The sequence below is a fragment of the Bos javanicus genome, chromosome 3 (assembly GCF_032452875.1).
Source record: "Bos javanicus breed banteng chromosome 3, ARS-OSU_banteng_1.0, whole genome shotgun sequence".
Lineage (NCBI taxonomy): Eukaryota > Metazoa > Chordata > Mammalia > Artiodactyla > Bovidae > Bos > Bos javanicus.
Window position 1 is genome coordinate 77010928 of NC_083870.1, and position 19159 is coordinate 77030086.

At 39.4% G+C, this 19159-nt stretch overlaps 1 long non-coding RNA gene across 1 annotated transcript in view; it reads right to left on the reverse strand.

The window, feature by feature from the left end:
- The window catches only part of LOC133244435 (uncharacterized), a 34016-nt gene that overhangs the window by 4919 nt on the left and 9938 nt on the right, over positions 1–19159 (reverse strand). The window contains exon 2 of the long non-coding RNA XR_009735404.1: positions 14453–14531. This is a non-coding gene — a long non-coding RNA (uncharacterized LOC133244435). The remainder of the gene's footprint in view (positions 1–14452; positions 14532–19159) is intronic.

The following is a 19159-nucleotide window of genomic DNA, read 5'->3' on the forward strand; positions in this document are numbered from 1 at the left end:
AAGCAATCATTGAATATGTGAAAGCATACAGGATACATTACACAAGTAGAATGCTTAGCCTTTGACTGGAATGTGGACAGATAACATTGTATCAGGGGGAAAAAAAGAGTCTTTAATTTCAAATATTGATGGGTTGCTTTGATGTTAAATGCTTACAGAAAGTTTCTTCTAATGCTTTTACTTTCTTGGGAAAAAAGAATCAAAATCAGCCCTTGAAAGTAAAGCATTTTGGGGAAGATGTTGCAAATTTCAGGGAAGAGGATATGAAATGGTCTAGCAAATCTGTTGGAACATGTAGGAAATTTTATTTCTGGTGCCAAAAGTTATCACCACCAAGCATTCCCACTAGCTTCTGCTAATTGCTGTCATTTACTGATCCACTCTTCTCATATACTATCTAGTTAATCTATATTCAGTAGTGGAAAGTACAAAGAATTTCCTACTGACTAGCTTTCTGTCCTTGTAAAGTGTAAACTCTGAGTTTCCTCATCCATAAAATATGAATAATAACATCTACTTAACCAAGTTGTAAGGATAATTAAAAGAGGCAATGTAATGTATTTAAATCTTGAACTTAGCAAGCCTAAGCTCAATTTCTAGATCCTTTCCTCTTATATTGAATTTAATAAAATTTCTGCTGATTAAAACTCCTTTCCTTCCAAATCTCTGTCCTCATATCTCACAATATATTTTCTGTTCTCTTCTATCAGTGGTGATATTTATACCTCATGTTTGGAAGAATTAAAAATAGTTCCAGAATTTTATATCCATGCAGCCTGTTACCTCTCTAACAGATATATCCCCCTTTGATTTTGAAGGTAAAGCACATGTTGTATGCATGTGGTATTACTGTTGAAACTTCTAGAAGAAAAAGGAAGGATTGTGGTTTTAACATTAAACTCTAAATTTAAGGAAATAAAGTCAGTTCACTGGAATAAAATTCACAGTTCTAAATATAATAAAGTATACCAACTTTATACTATAGAATTTTTTATTAACTCAGAATTAACTTAGCTTTTGTATTAACAATGGCACCCGACTCCAGTACTCTTGCCTGGAAAATCCCATGGATGGAGGATCCTGGTAGGCTGCAGTCCATGGGGTCGCAAAGAGTCAGACACGACTGAAGCGACTTAGCAGCAGCAGCAAGATTAACTAAGAATCTTATATTCTAAGAACTAGGGGGGAAATATATACAGAATAGCTATTTTTAATCTCTCCAGAAAACCTCCCAAAATGTGTACTGAGGAAATGCAGAATGTATAAGACATTTGAAAATAGTTTTGACTTTTGCTTATTATGAAAAAAACATTTGTATCATTAATTGGTCTCTAACTTATCCTTCCATAAGCAACTAGAAAACCAAGTATTGAGTTGGCCAAAACTTTCTTTCAAGTTTTTCCATAACATCTTACAAAAAGCCCAAACAAGGTTTTGGCCAGCCCAATGTATGAAGCAACTGTTAATAGATACCAACTACAGGTAATAAAAGACTGATTCCTCAGAAAATGAAAACAAAGGAGGTAAGCCCTATGCGTGTGTGCATAATCACATCCACCTCTATCCATGGAACTTTTCAGGCAAGAATACTGGAGTGAGTCGCCATTTCCTTCTCCAGTGGATCTTCCCAACCCAGGGATCGAACCTGTATCTCTTGTATCTTCTTCATTGGTAGGCAAGTTCTTTACCAAGTGAGCCACTGGAGAATCCCTATGATTGTCTCAAGATTACTGCCTCCAGGCAGTTGCCAGGCCACAGTGCAGGGAGGGACAGCCAAAATAAAGCTCAGTGTCTCAGTGCATTAAGCTAGAGATCAGAGGATGACTGAGGAAGCTATTTAAAAATACAGAAGACAAAAAGTTAAAAAACAAAAAAAAAAACTCTTCAGAGATCTGCAGTGGTTTAAAGTTTTTGTTAAGTACTAATTGGCATTAGGCAGGGTGAAGTAGATCAGTTGAGTACTTAAAAAGAGGGGTGCAGGATGCAAGGAAAGAATGGACTGAAAAGCAGTAAACCAAACAATCTCAGTACCTCATAGATCTGGGAATACATATTCCCATCTGTCAAAGTATAGAGAACCTCTAATACTTGGGGCATTGGATAGCATCTTCAGAAGAGTTGTACTTCAATAGTGGGCCAAATTAGTGCTAGAATAAAAACTGCTATGAATAAAAGAATGAAACTAGAACACTTTCTAACACCATACACAAAAATAAACTCAAAATGGATTAAAGATCTCAACATAAGACCAGAACCTATAAAACTCCTAGAGGAGAATATAGGCAAAACACTCTCCGACATACATCACAGTAGGATCTTCTATGACCCACCTCCCAGAATATTGGAAATAAAAGCAAAAATAAACAAATGGGACCTAATTAAACTTAAAAGCTTCTGCACATCAAAGGAAACTATTAGCAAGGTGAAAAGGCAGCCTTCAGAATGGGAGAAAATAATAGCAAATGAAGCAACGGACAAACAACTAATCTCAAAAATATACAAGCAACTCCTACAGTTCAACTCCAGAAAAATAAATGACCCAATCAAAAAATGGGCCAAAGAACTAAATAGACATTTCTCCAAAGAAGACATACAGATGGCTAACAAACACATGAAAAGATGCTCAACATCACTCATTATCAGAGAAATGCAAATCAAAACCACTATGAGGTACCATTTCACACCAGTCAGAATGGCTGCGATCCATAAGTCTACAAGCAATAAATGCTGGAGAGGGTGTGGAAAAAAGAGAACTCTCTTACACTGTTGGTGGGAATGCAAACTAGTACAGCCACTATGGAGAACAGTGTGGAGATTCCTTAAAAAACTGGAAATAGAACTGCCTTATGATCCAGCAATCCCAAAGCTGGGCATACACACTGAGGAAACCAGAAGGGAAAGAGACACGTGTACCCCAATGTTCATCGCAGCACTGTTTATAATAGCCAGGACATGGAAGCAACCTAGATGCCCATCAGCAGATGAATGGATAAGAAAGCTGTGGTACATACACACAATGGAGTATTACTCAGCCATTAAAAAGAAAACATTTGAATCAGTTCTAATGAGGTGGATGAAACTGGAACCTATTATACAGAGTGAAGTAAGCCAGAAAGAAAAACACCAATACAGTATACTAATGCATATATATGGAATTTAGAAAGATGGTAACAATAACCCTGTGTTATTGTTATTGACAGCAAAAGAGACACCAATGTATAGATCAGTCTTATGGGCTCTGTGGGAGAGGGAGAGGGTGGGGAGATTTGGGAGAATGGCATTGAAACATGTATAATATCATGTATGAAATGAGTCGCCAATGCAGGTTCAATGCACAATACTGGATGCTTGGGGCTGGTGCACTGGATGACCCAGAGGGAGGGTATGGGGAGGGAGGAGGGAGGAGGGTTCAAGATGGGGAACACAGGTATACCTGTGGCGGATTCATTTCGAAATTTGGCAAAACTAATACAATATTGTAAAGTTTAAAAATAAAATAAAATTTAAAAAAAAAGGTCACAAGGCTTAGTGACACGAAAAATAAAATAAAATAAAATTATCCATTAAAAAACCCCTTGAAAAAAAAAAAAAAACAAGCCTCACAATGTTCACATTGCTCTTTAAGTAACTTCCTGTGTGCCAGAAGAATACTTGAAAGAAATACAACAAAATCCTTATTTAACAACGTAAAAATTACAATGTCCAACATCCAGTCAAAAATTATCAGACATGCAAAGAAACAGAAAAATATATAATCCATAGCCAGAGGTAAAAGTGAAATGTACCTAGATATAACAGAGATAATGAAATTAACAGGCACTTTGACAGTTATTGGAGAAGGAAATGGCAGTATTCTTAGGCTTCCCTTGTGGCTCAGTTGGTTAAGAATCCACCTGCAATGCAGGAGACCTGGGTTCGATCCCTGGGTTGGGAAGATCCCCTGGAGACTCCAGTATTCTGACCTGGAGAATTCCATGGACTGTATAGTCCATGGGGTCGCAAAGAGTCAGACACGACTGAGTGACTTTCACTTTCACTTTCAAAATAAAGTACAAAGGAAGCAAAACTGAAAGAAACGAAAAGAACAGAGTTTCAGTGAGCTATGTGAAAATATGAAACTGAAAATTGTGTAAATTAGAGCCTAGAAATGAAAGAAGAAAAAGGGAGGGCGTAAAAGTTACTGGCCAAAAATAATGAAGTTTTCCTAAATGTGACAAAGACCATAAACCCATAGAAGTTCAAGTAACACAGCAAAAAAAAACACACAAATCTGCACCAAGGCACATGTAATCAAGTTGCTGAAAACTAATGATAAATAGGAAAAACATTCAGAGAAAAACAATTTATACAAAGGAACAAAAATAAGAATTATAGACTTATTTTTAAAAACTGTAAATGAGAAGACAGTTAAGTGATACTGTTTTAGGTTTGTTTTCTTGGTTGGGAATTGGTGTAAATTCACCACCAGTAAAAATTTTGGCAAGGGCTGTCAGTATGCTACCAACCACAAGTAATAGTCTCTTCATTATAAGCTAGCCATTGATTGATCCAGATCCAAAATCCTAGTTTAATCAGCTTTGTAGGACTAGTCTTAGTTCTGCCTTAGGTCATGTTACCCATATTAAAGTACTGAGACAAATATTTGTGTGTCCAAGATTACTGAGTAGTATATTTAGCTGACTCATTGGAAAAGACCCTGATACTGGGAAAGATTGAAGGCAAAAAGAGAAGGGAGCAGCAGAGGATGAGGTGGTTAGATGTCATCCCCAACTCAATAGACATGAATCTGAACAAACTCTGGAAGACAGTGAAGGACAGGGAAACTTGGCATGCTGTAGTCCATGGGGTTGCAAAACATCAGACATGACTTAACAACTGAACAACACTTAGCAATACTTGCAAAAGTGATGGGGAGTGGGAAGGATGGGGCAAAAGAAAAGGTTGAACTGCAACAGAATTGTAACAAAGGCCTCAACTGATCCAATGAACAGGCTTTGGAGCTGGGATGGACCTTTAGAATTGTCCCAAATTGAAAAAAGCAACTGAGCCTTTGTACTTTCATCTAAGTGAAAGTATTAGTCACTCAGTCATGTCTGACTCTGTGACCCCATGGACTGTAGCCCACCAGGCTCTTCTGTCCATGGGATTCTCCAAGCAAGAATACTAGATTGGGCTACCATTTCCTTCTCCAGGGGATCTTCCTGACCCAGGGATTGAACCTGGGTCACCTACATTGCAGGAAGATTCTTAACCATCTGAGCCACCAGGGAAGGTACCTTCTGTAAACCAGTCACTCAATATGGGTTGATTTGGGAAGTGCAACCCTGGGTGAAGTTCCCTTCAGTCAAGCATGGTTCCTAAAGAGGACTGCAGCCAATATCCCTGACTGGTGAGAAGTGAATGACTCAGCACAGAAGGGGTTCTATGTAGAACACCTCATATCCACTGCAAGGGATCCCTAGCATTAAAACAAACAAACTAGAAAAGGGATTGGATTAATATGAGAGAGGTTATGAGAATTGATGGTTTGGGATATTATTTGCTTCATTGTTATTAAAAAGTAATGTCTATCATATTAATAGATGGTTTGGAATTGAAAAAGTTTAAATTGCCTGTAATCTTAACAATCAGATAAAACCCAATGAAATCTTGAAGTATCCTATCTCTCAACAACTCAGAATAAAGTAGCTCTCTTTTTGTCTTCTAAGGCTTATATGATTGACTGAGATTAGCAGTAATTTTTCTTAAAAGTTCGTGATGAAGCTAAAAATACAGTGAAAGAACCTGCATTCTTATTCATTATGTACAATGTCTCAGACTTTTGTATTTATGGGGTTTTTTTGTCAGCTTTCTGATTTATATCTTGGAAATTCTAAAGACTGCAATCATCTTTAGATTTTAGCAGTTTCTACCTGCTTCTTACAATTCAGTGATCTAACTTGCCAGGCATTACTTCATGCTCAAGTGAAGAGTCCAAAGTCTTTCTTTTCCCCATCTTAACATTGTGTGTCCCCTCCACTCAGATTTATATTTCACCTAGGCTGTAGTGCTATTAAGTGTTGCTATTAAGCACTTATTGGTCAGTAAACAGAAAATTAAATTTCAAAATCAAATCATAAATTGGAAGAATTACATAGTTTAAAAATCAAATCATAAATTAGAAGAATTACATAGTTTAAAAATCACAGATGGTGGAAATGTAACTTTTGGAATCAGTGTTACATAATTTGTAAAGTGAATGTATTTTTAAGAAACCTATTAGTAAGTTAGATTTGGATGACTTGTGGGCAGTAGTGCCATCTGCAGGTCTGTGATGCCATTCTTCTTAGTGTCTGGTGTTCTCTAAGAGATTTGACTCTACTGAATATTTATGGTTTTATAATGTCAAGTACAAAGTGGCATTAATCACAGACTGAAGAAGGATGAACTTATAGGTACAGATCCTCATTAGAGATTTTTAAACCACTGAGCTAATATCAACTGCCATATCCATATTAATAATTCAAATGTTAAGAAATGTGTAAGAGCTAGACTATATATATGAAATTAGCATAGATATTGGAATAATGCTCTGGAAGTGGGTTCTAATTGTGTATATATTATCAGCTGTGTGACATTAAAGAAAGTACTTAACTTCTCTGAAATGCAGTATTTTTAATTTATAAAATGGGAATAATACTTCCTTCATGACATCTTTGAGACCTCAAAATACATAAAATGTATAAAGTGCCTAGCACAAGTGTGCATACAATATGCTATCAATTGATAATAGTTCCCCTTCCCTTAAAATTAGAACAAAAATCTCAAGACCATTTACTGTCTTTGTACCTAGTGCATTTAAGAGTTATAAAATATATCATTACCTTTTTGGATAAAGTAAAATTAGGGATACTTAGCCTATCCTGTATATCTTTTCATTTTTATGTCTTTTATAAAATTTAAATGTAGATATATATGTTGGTAGCTGCATAGAGTATTTCTACAATATATTTATAAGAAATGATAAACAGTGATTGCTGAATTTGGGGAGTATGAAGGAGTCTTATTTTTTTAATGTGTGTACCCCTGAAACTGTTTTAATTTCTATCATGTCCAACATTACTTTTTCCAAAATAGAATGCTAATAAATATAAATATTTGGAAAAGGAAAATATCTGAGATTATCCTTATATTAAAATGAATGACAGTTCCCTCTCTTCACCCCCACCTCTAAATCTTTGCTTCTAAATAAGACAAAAAGAAGAGAAGTCTTACCTGAGCAATTCAGATTTAGAGTAAATTTTCTCTAAAATCATAATGTATACTTTCAAGGGAATCTGTAGACAGCTTTCTTCAAAATTGATAAGAATGGAATAAACTGCCTAAGATCTGTCCTCTTAGAAAGCAGAATCTGACATGATAATTCAGTTTCTAGCTCTGTGATTACATAGTAGACTATGATTTCCATGGTCATTCATGGACATGCCCGAATAACACCATGTTTGAATCACCTGACATGCATGTTTCCAGCAGAGGTTGAGCAAGATAAGGCTCTACCTTCTTGTTTCAGCTTTCATGCTGTAAATAAGTGTCCTTCTTACAGTTATGCAGTGCCATGTTTTTATTTTGGAGCTTTTGATAGGTGACTTCACTGTTTAAAATGAACCCCAAGTATAGTGCTGAAGTGCTGCCTTTTGTTCCTAAGAATAACAAGGTGGTGATATACCTGAAGAGCAAATGAATGTGTTAGGTAAACTCCATTCAGACACAAGTTATAATACTGTTGGCTATCAGTTAAATGTAAATGAATCAACAAAACAATTAAATAATGCATTTTTAAACAGAAATATACATAAAACGAGGTTATAGCTTAGTCAGTTCATGAAAATGTTAGGGCCAAAGGCTCGAAGGAACCTAACTCTATAATTCCCCTAGGCGCAAAGTTTCAGGATTGCTATTTCAGTGTTTGCGTGACTTTATAGAAACATTATATTGCCATATGTTTACAAAAGAGTGGATATATCATAGCTGGCTTTGTCCCCCTGCACCTTTCTCTCTTTTCTGAATTTATTCTAATGAACATACACTAATTTTACTACAAGGAATAAAATTTTTCAAAATATATACAATATTAAATGTGATAAAAGTAAAATACATTGATTTAGCAGTCATATGGATTTGAGTTACTGCTTTGCCATTTAATGGCTATGTAACTTTGGAAACGTTTAACTTTTTCACAGCCTATATACACATCTATAAAACAGATAATATGAAACTTGGAAAGTTATTCTGAGGATTAACAACAATGTATCTAAATTGTCTAGCTCAATATCTGGTATTCAATAATGTAACTATTAATATTAATTCTCTCCTGGGACTAAATCACAGAAGCCCAAGCCTCAGAGGCTCAACAGGTGTTTGAAAAATCATGATTTTCTTCCCTGTTATTATCCCCATTCACAAGCACAAATTTAATAGATTCAGTGCTTCAGCTTCTCTACACTTATCCTTGTTTCATCAACTGTTTGTTGAGTATCCACAATGTGCAGAAATTCTTCTATTGGTGAATAAAATAAAGTCTCTGCTTTGGGGTATTTTAAATCACATGATTTAGGCCTTTGTAGATCTATTGCTTCCCACGTGGCTCAGTGGTAAAGATTCCATCTGCCAAGCAGGAAAAGCGGGTTCAATCCCTGAGTCGGGAAAATCCCCTGGAGAAGGAAATGGCAACACATTCGAGTATCCTTGTCTGGGAAATCCCATGGAAAGAGGAACCTAGTGGGCTACAATCCATGGGGTCGCAAAGAGTCAGACACGACTTAGTGACTAAACAGCAACAATAGCAGAAGAAGTATAATGACTGACCTCCACATATATTTCATCTAATACCCAGATGTGGGGATGGAGCGATTAACCCTAAAATACTGCATATTCTGCAAGTGATTCCTTTTTGAATCAAGTCCATCAGAAATTTGCTTAGGTACAGCCCCAGATTTTTACCCCTAAACTCGTTTAATACGCATGGCATCATAGTACTTGATTTTTCTTCTAACAATAACTCTCCAAAGCTTTTTCCACCTGGACCCTTTTTCTCCTTTTCTTTGAGAGTTCATAGTATCTCCTTTCTCTCTTTACCAACCTGGGGAGATGAAATTTTTGAACATTTACACTAGGTTAGTCTGAGATATTAAAGAGGATCTGACTATTATACAAATTTAGAAAATTTCTGAATGAAAGCTCTATTTCAAAAAAGTAGTTTTGAGAATAACTGAATCCATATCTCAAATTTAATAAGGATGATCTGTTGTTGTTATGGTTGTTCAGTTGTGTCCGATTCTTTGTGACCCCATGGACTGCAGCACTCCAGGCTTCTCTGACCTTCACCATCTCCCAGAGCTTGCTCAAACTCTTGTCCATTGAGTTGGGGATGCCATCCAACCATCTAGTCCTCTGTCGTCCCCTTCTTCTGCCTTTAATCTTGCCCAGCATCAGGGTCTTTTCCAATGAATTGGCTCTTCACATCAGGTGGCCAAAGTATGGGAGCTTCAGCTTCAGCAGCAGTCCTTCCAGTGAATATTCAGGGTTGATTTCTTTTTATATTGACTGGTTTGATTTCCTTGCATTCCAAGGGACTCTCAAGAGTCTTCTCCAACACCACAGCTCCAAAGCACCTGTTCTTCAGTGCTCAGCCTTCTTTATGGTCCAACTCCCACATCTATCCATGACTACTGGAATAACCATAGCTTTGAATATGAAGAACTTTGTTGTCAAAGAAATGTCTCTGCTTTTTAGTACACTGTCTAGGTTTGTCATAGCTTTCCTTTCAAGGAGCAAGCGTCTTTTAATTCCATGGCTGCAGTTACCATCTGCAGTGATTTTGGAATCTAAGGAAATAAAATCTGTCACTGCTTCTACTTAGTCCCATTCTATTTGCCTGAAGTGATGGACCAGATGTCATGATCTTAGTTTTTTGAATGTTGAGTTTTAAGCCAGCTTTTACTTAGGATGATTTTACTTGGGCATAATTTATAATAGAAGTCGTGCTTTTAAAAATAAGGTACACAAATGGGAGTTCTACTTGGCCCCCCATACACAGAGAAGTAGCAGTGTATTTCTCCCTCTACCCCGGTCATGATCTGTTATCTGTGTTGTCCTTTTCCTTGGTATAAGGTCCTGGAATGTCACTAACTATATTCCCATGTGTTGTCCAAGAGGCTGGCAAAATCCTTCCATGTATGGCCCAGTGTCCTACTGCGTCCTTCACTAATTATACAGCTTAGCTGACCTCACCTGTGCACAGCTGCCCTTTTACATTTTTCTATTTTATCTTGTCTCTGCTTTTTTTTTTTTTCTTTGTCTCTGCTTTTATGTTGCATTCAGCTTTTCTCTTCTGCACACAGCAGTGTCCCCTCTGTGCATCCTCTTTTCTTTAGCTTCAGCTCTCAACCATTGGGAGAGACTATTTACCTTTGGGAAATGATTTTATTTTGCCACCAGATAAACCTGCCCCCTCCCCATGTGCTTCTTTTCTAACACACTCTGGATCTTGGAAACAGAAGACAGTAAGTAGTTTTTCTTCATTCCAGAGTATCTTGAGCCATAGCTACACAGCAGGGATCAAAGCAGGCACACATCAAAAGCACCCCAACTGAGAGGAGCAGCCCTGAAGCTTCTGTGCCTCTGGCTCTTGTTATCTTCACTGCCTGTGAGTCATGTATATCTCATCTCATCTTTTCTGTCTGCTATTCTGTTTCTAAGGCTCAGCAGAGAAAGCTGCTCTTTACTAAACTTATTTAACAACTCAAGATAAAACTTCTTGAGTTTTTTTCCCTCCCTCCATCCTCTCATAATTACTATACTTAATCAATTTCAGTGATACTTATTTATTTGACATTACTTAAGCTCTCACTGTGTGCCAACTACTATGAGTGAGTGATGAGGCTAGAAAAAATGAATGATACACTCCCTACTCTCAAGGAGCCTTCAACTAATGGAGCAAGACTACTATCATGTAGACAGTTCTAATACAGTGTGTGATCAAATCCATTGTTGTCATCATTCAGTCGATAAGTCATATCCGACTCTGCGACCCCATGGACTGTAGCACACCAGGTTCCTCATTCCTCCACTATCTCCTGGAGTTTGCTCAAATTCATGTCCATTGAGTCAGTGATGCTATATAACCATTCTCATAGCATGCCCTCTTCTCCTTTTACCCTCTATCTTTCCCAGCATCAGGGTCTTTTCCAATGAATCGTTTCTTCACATCAGGTAGCCAAAGTTTTGGAGCTTCAGCTTTAGCATTAGTCCTTCCAATGAATATTCACAGTTAATTACCTTTAGGATTGACTGATTTGATCTCCTTAGAGTCCAAGGGCCTCTCAAGAGTCTTCTCCAGCACCACAATTCAAAAGCATCATCAGTTCTTCAGCTCTCAGTCTTCTTTGGGCTTCCATGGTAGCTCAGGCAATAAAGTATTTGCCTGCAATGCAGGAGGCCCCGGTTCAATCCCTGGGTCAGGAGGATCCCCTGGAGAAGGGAATGGCTACCCACTCCAGTATTCTTGCCTGGAGAATTCCGTGGACAAAGACACCTGGCGAGTTACAGTCCATGGGGTCATAAAGAGTCACGACTGAGTGACTAACACTTTATCATCATTAGTAGCCTTCTTTATGGTCCAACTCTCACATCCACACATGACTACTGGAAAAATCACAGCTTTGACTACATGGACCTTTGTCAGAAAAATGATGTCTCTGCTTTTTAGTACACTGTCTCAGTTTGTCATAGCTTTTTTTCCAAGGAGCCAGTGCCTTTTAATTTCATGGCTACAGTCACTGTCTGCAGTGATTTTGGAGCCCATAGTAGAGACAAAGGATCTTTTTGGAGGAAATGGAAGGGGCACCATTTCTCAGATGAGGTGATACCTTGGATGGGTGTTTTTCCAGGCAGAGGGTTCACAGATGTAGGGACAGAGTTAGAGTACTGTTGCTGCTGCTGCTGCTAAGTCACTTCAATCGTGTCCAACTCTGTGGGACCCCATAGATGGAAGACCACCAGGCTCCCCCATCCCTGGGATTCTCCAGGCAAGAACACTGGAGTGGGTTGCCATTCCCTTCTCCATAGGGTAGTGTAGACAGAGGCAAATCATTGGGGATGAAAAATAGCAAACGTGTTCTTGAGGTTGGGGTAATAGGAGCAAGTCAAGATTGCTGAGCTATGGATTTGAGTCAGGAAGTTACTAGAGATACTGCTGAGAATATCATAAAAACTTCATAACCATTTTTTCCCTTTATTTTGTTCCACTGCAGTGATTTCTACCAATCTGTCTTTCAGCTCACTTATTCATTCTTCTGCCCCATTTATTCTGTTATTGCTTCCTTCTAGTGTACTTTTCATTTCATTTATTGTATTGTTCATCTCTCTCTTTTTTTTTTTTTTTCCAATCTTCTAGCTCTTTGATAAACATTTCCCATAATCTTGTCAGTCTGCCTCCATTCTGTTTCCAAGATCTTGGATCATCTTTACTGTCATTACTCTGAATTCTTTTTCAGGCAGACTGCCTATCTCCACTTCACTTAGTTTTTCTGGGGTTTTATCTTGTTCCTATATCTGGAACATATTTCTCTGGCATCTCATTTTTAATAGCTTCCTATTTTTGTGCTATCTGTTCCACAGGCTGTAAAATCATACTTCCTCTTGCTTCTGGTGCCCACCCACTGGTGGATGGAGCTGCATTTTGTCTCTGGTATGCAGGGCCATGTCACAAGTTGTTTTTAGAGGCAGCAACTGTGGGCTCATGATGACTTTAAGGAGCCTGTCTTGATGGATGGGGCTGTGTTTCCACCTGAGGCATCCCAGCACTGGAACCTGCAGGCTATTCAGTCAGGCCAGGTCTCAGTGTCAAAATGGCAACCTCTAGGAGAGCTCATGCCAGTGAATATTCCCTGGGGATTCTGCCACCAGTGTCCACCCCAACAGTGAGCTAAAGCTAACCCCTACCTCTCCAGGAGACACTCCAACACCCACAGTTAGATCTGGCCCAGGCTCCTATGGAGTCACTGCTTTGCCATGGGTCCCAGTGTACCTGAAACCTTGTGTGCACCCTCCAAGTGCACACAAGGAATCTCTGTTTCCCCCAGTCCTGTGGGGCTCTTGCACTCAAACCTTACTAGCCTTCAAAGCCAAATGCTCTGAGGGCTCCTGCTTCCAGTGCTAGACCTCCAGGCTGGGGAGCCTAACATGGAGCTCAGAACTCTCACTCCTGTGGGAGAAACTCTGCAATATAGTTATTTTCCAATCTGTGGATAACCAAACTGGTGAGTATGGGATTTGATCATATCATGAAAAGTACCCTTTATACTGTCTCTTTGTGATTTCTTCTTTGTCTTTAGATATAGAATATCTTTTGTGGTAGGTTCCAGTCATTTTTGTCAATGGTTGTTCAGCTATTAATGTTATTTTTAGTGTATTCAAGAGAGGGGATAAGCTCAAGTCCTCTTATTTCCCCATCTTTCTCCTTCCCAAACATCATAAAAATTTATCTGACATGTATTCAAGAAATTCATCCTATAAAGGTGGACTTTACTGAAATATAATTTCCTTGTGTGAAGTTGAATAACAGGTTCCCAAATAAGTTTATGTCCTAATGGCAAAACCTGTGACTATAACACCTTATATGATTTTTAAAAAAGAAGAAGAAGAAAAGAAAGAAATACTTTGCAAATGTGACTGAAATAATCTTGGGATAGAGAAATCATCCTGGATTATCTGTGTCGCCCCAATATAATCACAAGAGTCCTTATAAAAGGAAGATAGGAAGATCAGAGACAGAGAGAGATGTGATGATGGAAGGAGAGGACAGAGAAGATGCTGTGCTGCTGTCTTCAAGATACAGGAAGAGGCCACAAGTCAATGAATATAGGTGGCCTCTAAAAGCTGGAAATGTCAAGGAAGCATTCTTTCCTAGAGGCTTCAGAAGAAAAGTGATTCTGTGAAACCAAGTTAGACTTCTAACCTCCAGAAACTTAAGACAATGTTTCTATTGTTTCAGTTAGTATGTGGTGTTTAACAGCAGGAATTTAATATACTCCTTGAGAGCAGGAGTTTTGGTTTCATTGCTACTCTATCTTGAATGGTACAGAATAACCATGCCAAAATATGTTTCTTTGGGCTAGAGGCCATTAGAACCAAAATGCTGAGGAAAAGCTCTAAACCAGGGCACAGGATCCTTTTTAAAGGAAACTTGCATTGATAAGGGCTTCCCTGTAGCTCAGTCAGTAAAGAATCTGTCTGCAGTGCAGGAGACCCGGGTTCGATCCCTGGGTTGGGAAGATCACCTGGAGAAGGAAATGGCAGCCCACTCCAGTATCCTTGCCTGGAAAATCTTATGGACAGAGGAGCCTGGTGGGCTGCAGTCCATGGGGTTGCAAGGAGTCGGGCATGACTGAGTGACTAACACTTACTTACTTACATTGATAAAGGAAATTTTTGAAAAGATGTCTTCTTTTCCTATACCAGAAAGAGGACTCAACTCATCAATGGGGAAGGCACTAAAAAAAAAAAATGGTTAACAAACCTTATTAAACAACTCTTGCTTACCATATATTTTCTGGCTACCTTTGCATAACTAGTCTCCTCAGAAGCCTTTTATCCCTTTACCTTGTCTAAGATGGTATAAAAACCCAAATTCTGAACACATTTTGGGTGGCTCATCTTTAGGTGCTCTCATATGTACATGCACAATGCACATGCTGATAAACTTCTCTTGTTTTTCATTTGTTAATCTGCCTCTGCCTTATCATACTGTTAATGGAATGCTAGCTGGCTTAAAACTCAACATTCAGAAAACTAAGATCATGGCATCCAGTCCCATCACTTCAGGCAAATAGAAGGGGAAAAAGTAGAAGCAGTGACAGATTTTATCTTCTTGGACTCCAAAATCATTGCAGACAGCAACTACAACCATGAAATTAAAAGACACTTACTCCTTGGAAGGAAAGCTATGACAAACCTAGACAGTGTATTAAAAAGCAAAGACGGTGTCTGTTGTCCTGGGATCCTGCTTCAGACAGGAGGGGCAGTCCTAAGATGGTGGAGGAATAGGACGGGGAGACCACTTTCTCCCCCAAAAATTCATCGAAAGAACATTTGAACGCTGAGCAAATTCCACAAAACAACTTCTGAATGCTGGCAGAGGACATCAGGCACCCAGAAAGGCAGCCCATTGTCTTCGAAAGGAGGTAGGACAAAATATAAAAGATAAAAAGAGAGACAAAAGAGGTAGGGATGGAGATCTGTCCCAAGAAGGGAGTCTTAAAAAAGAGAGATGTTTCCAAACACCAGGAAACACTCTTACCAGTGCGTCTGTTGTGAGCCTTGGAACCTCAGAGGGCAACATAACCCGGAGGAAAAATAAATAATTAAAACCCACAGATTGCATGCCTAACGGCAATTCCCAGCAGAGAAGCAGCCCAGACACTCGCATCTGCCACTAGCAAGCGGGGGCTGGACAGGGAGGCGCGGGCTGCATTGCTTAGGGTAAGGACCGGGCCTGAATGGCCCCAAGGGCAATCTGAGAGAACTAACTAGAGACAGCAACCCAGACTGTGGGATAGCTATCCCATGAAAAGCCCTAACCTAAAACACCGCCAGGCCCACTCACAGAACAAAGGACTGAGCAGAGCTAGCCGGCTGAGCATCAGCCCATACCCCACCGGAGACAGGCAGGCAAGGGCAGCCAGGGCCGGAAGGGGGCAATCGCGGCCCCAGAGAGGCGTCCTATACCAAACTGCAAGCAGGCTTCATTGCTAACCAAGACTTCTTGGGATTCTGGATGGTTAACATCCACTGGAGGGTCGCAGCCAGAGATCAACTCCCCAGAAGAGACACACGGCACACCTGAGAAGGCGCACAGATTGTATACCCAGAAAACCGAGCAGCAGGGATGGGGGAGGCGATAAGTCACAGCCCCACCTGGGGGCAACTGCGCTCGCCAAGCACCTGGTCACCTGAGCTGCTTGGACCTGGGAAGGTCACAGAATGCAGGCCCAAGTCTGCACCTTTGTGGAGTACCCGAGAAGCTGAACCTGAGCAGCTTAGACCTGGGAAGCGCATGTAACCCAGGGCCACCTCAAACAGTTCCTGGCAGAGCAACCTACAGCCTGAACAGTGTAGACTGGGAAAGCACACACGCCATGAGCGGGGACAAACCCAGTGTGGCCAAAACACTGCGAGCACTCCCCACACACGCCAGTGATGTATGTTCGCAGTGTTACTCCCTCCCCACAGCACGACTGAACAAGTAAGCCTAATTAAGTGACCACAACCACTCCCTTGTGTCAGGGTGGAAATTAGACACTGAAGAGGCCAGCAAACAGAAGAAGCTAAAATAAACAGAGGGAATGAACCGCTTTGGAAGTGACAGGTACAATAGATTAAACCCTGCAGTTAGCACCGACTACATAGGAAGGGGCCTATAGATCTTAAGAAGTGTAAGCTGGATCAAGGAACTATCTGAAAATGAACTGACCCCACACGGTCCACAACAACAACAGAGAAAGTCCTAGATATACTTTTATGATTACATTTTTAAAATTTTTTACTTTTTTTATTTTTAAGTCCTCTATTACTCCTTTAATTTTCATTTTTATAACCTACCATTACTTTGCAAAAAAAAGACCCTATTTTTAAAGCAAACTTCATATATATATATATTCTATAATTTTTGTGATTTTATTCTTTTCTTTAATATTGTATTTTTGAGAATCTACAATCTTTGCTTTTCTGTTTTTGTTATCAATTTTGTACCTTTAAGAACCCAATCTTCAGTACCCATTTTTACTTGAAAGCAAGATTACTGGCTGGATTGCTCTCTCCCTCTTTGGAATCTCCTTTTTCTCCACCAGGTCACCTCTATCTCCTCCCTCTCCCTTCTCTTCTCTACCCAATTCTGTGAATCTCTTTGTGTGTTCCAGGCTGTGGAGAACACTTAGGGAACTGATTACTGGCTAGATCAGTCTCTCTCCTTTTGATTCCCCCTTTTATCCTCCTGGCCACCTCTGTCTCCTTCCTCCCTCTTCTCTTCTCTGTGTAACTCCGTGAACATCTCTGAGGGATCCAGACTGTGGAGAGCACATAGGGAAGTGATTACTAGCTAGCTTGCTCTCGCCCCTTTTGATTCCCCCTCTTCTCCTCCTGGCCACCTCTATCTCTCTCCTCCCTCTTCTCTTCTCCATGTAACTTTGTGAACCTCTCTGGGTGTCCCTTACTATGGAGAATCTTTTCACCATTAACCTAGATGTTTTATTATCAGTGCTGTATGGATGGAGAAGTCTTGAGGCTACTGTAAGAATAAGACTGAAAATCAGAAGCAGGAGGCTTAAGTCCAAAACCTGAGAACACCAGAGAACTCCTGACTCCAGGGAACATTAACCAATAGGAGCTCATCAAAAACCTCCATACCTACACTGAAACCAAGCACCACCCTAGGGCCAACAAGTTCCAAAGAAAGACTTACCACACAAATTCTCCAGCAACACAGGAACATAGCCCTGAGTTTCAATATACAGACTGCCCAAAGTCACACCAAACCCATTGACATCTCAAAACTCATTACTGGACACTTCATTGCACTCCAGAGAGAAGAAATCCAGCTCCACCCACCAGAACACTGACACAAGCTTCCCTAACCAGGAAACCTTGACAAGCTACCCATCCAACTCCACCCATAGCAAGGAACCTCCACAATAAAGAGGAACCACAAACTGCCAGAATACAGAAAGGCCACCCCAAACACAGGAATATAAACAAAATGAAAAGGCAGAGAAATACCCAGCAGGTAAAGGAACAGGATAAATGCCCACCAAACCAAACAAAAGAGGAAGAGATAGGGAATCTACCTGATAAAGAATTCCGAATAATGATAGTGAAAATGATCCAAAATCTTGTAAACAAAATAGAGTTACAGGTAAATAGCCTGGAGACAAGGATCAAAAAGATGCAAGAAAGGTTTAACAAGGACCTAGAAAAAATAAAAAAGAGTCAAATATAATGAATAATGCAATAAATGACATCAAAAACACTCTGGAGGGAACCAACAGTAGAATAACTGAGGCAGAAGATAGGATAAGTGAGGTAGAAGATAGAATGGTAGAAATAAACAGACAGGGAAAAAAAAAAAGAAAAGAAATGAGGACAACCTCAGAGATCTCTGGGACAATGTTAAATGCCCCAACATTCGAATCATAGGAGTCCCAGAAGAAGAAGACAAAAAGAAAGACCATGAGAAAATACTTGAGGAGATAATACTTGAAAACATCCCTAAAATGGGGAAGGAAATAATCACCCAAGTCCAAGAAACCCAGAGAGTCCCAACAAGATAAACCCCAGGTGGAACACCCCAAGACACATATTAATCAAATTAACAAAGATCAAACACAAAGAACAAATATTAAAAGCAGCAAGGGAAAAACAACAAATAACACACAAGGGGATTCCCATAAGGATAACAGCTTATCTTTCAATAGAAACTCTTCAGGCCAGGAGGGAATGGTAAGACATACTTCAAGTGATGAAAGAAAATAACCTACAGCCCAGATTACCATACCCAGCAAGGATCTCATTCAAACATGAAGGAGAAGTCAAAAGCTTTACAGACAAGCAAAAGCTCAGATAATTCAGCACCACCAAACCAGCTCTCCAACAAATGCTAAAGGATCTTCTCTAGACAGGAAACACAGATAGGGTATATAAACTCAAACCCAAAACAAGAAAGTAAATGGCAACAGGATCATACTTATCAATAATTAGCTTAAATGTAAATGGGTTGAATGCCCCAACCAAAAGACAGAGACTGGCTGAATGGATACAAAAACAAGACCCCTATATATGATGTCTACAAGAGACCCACCTCAAAACAAGGGACACATACAGACTGAAAGTGAAGGGCTTGAAAAAGATATTCCACACAAATAAAGACCAAAAGAAAGCAGGAGTAGCAATACTCATATGATATAAAATAGACTTTAAAACAAAGGCTGTGAAAAGAGACAAAGAAGGACACTACATAATGATCAAAGATCAATCCAAGAAGATATAACAATTATAAATATATATGCACCCAACATAGGAGCACCACAATATGTAAGACAAATGCTAACAAGTATGAAAGGGGAAATTG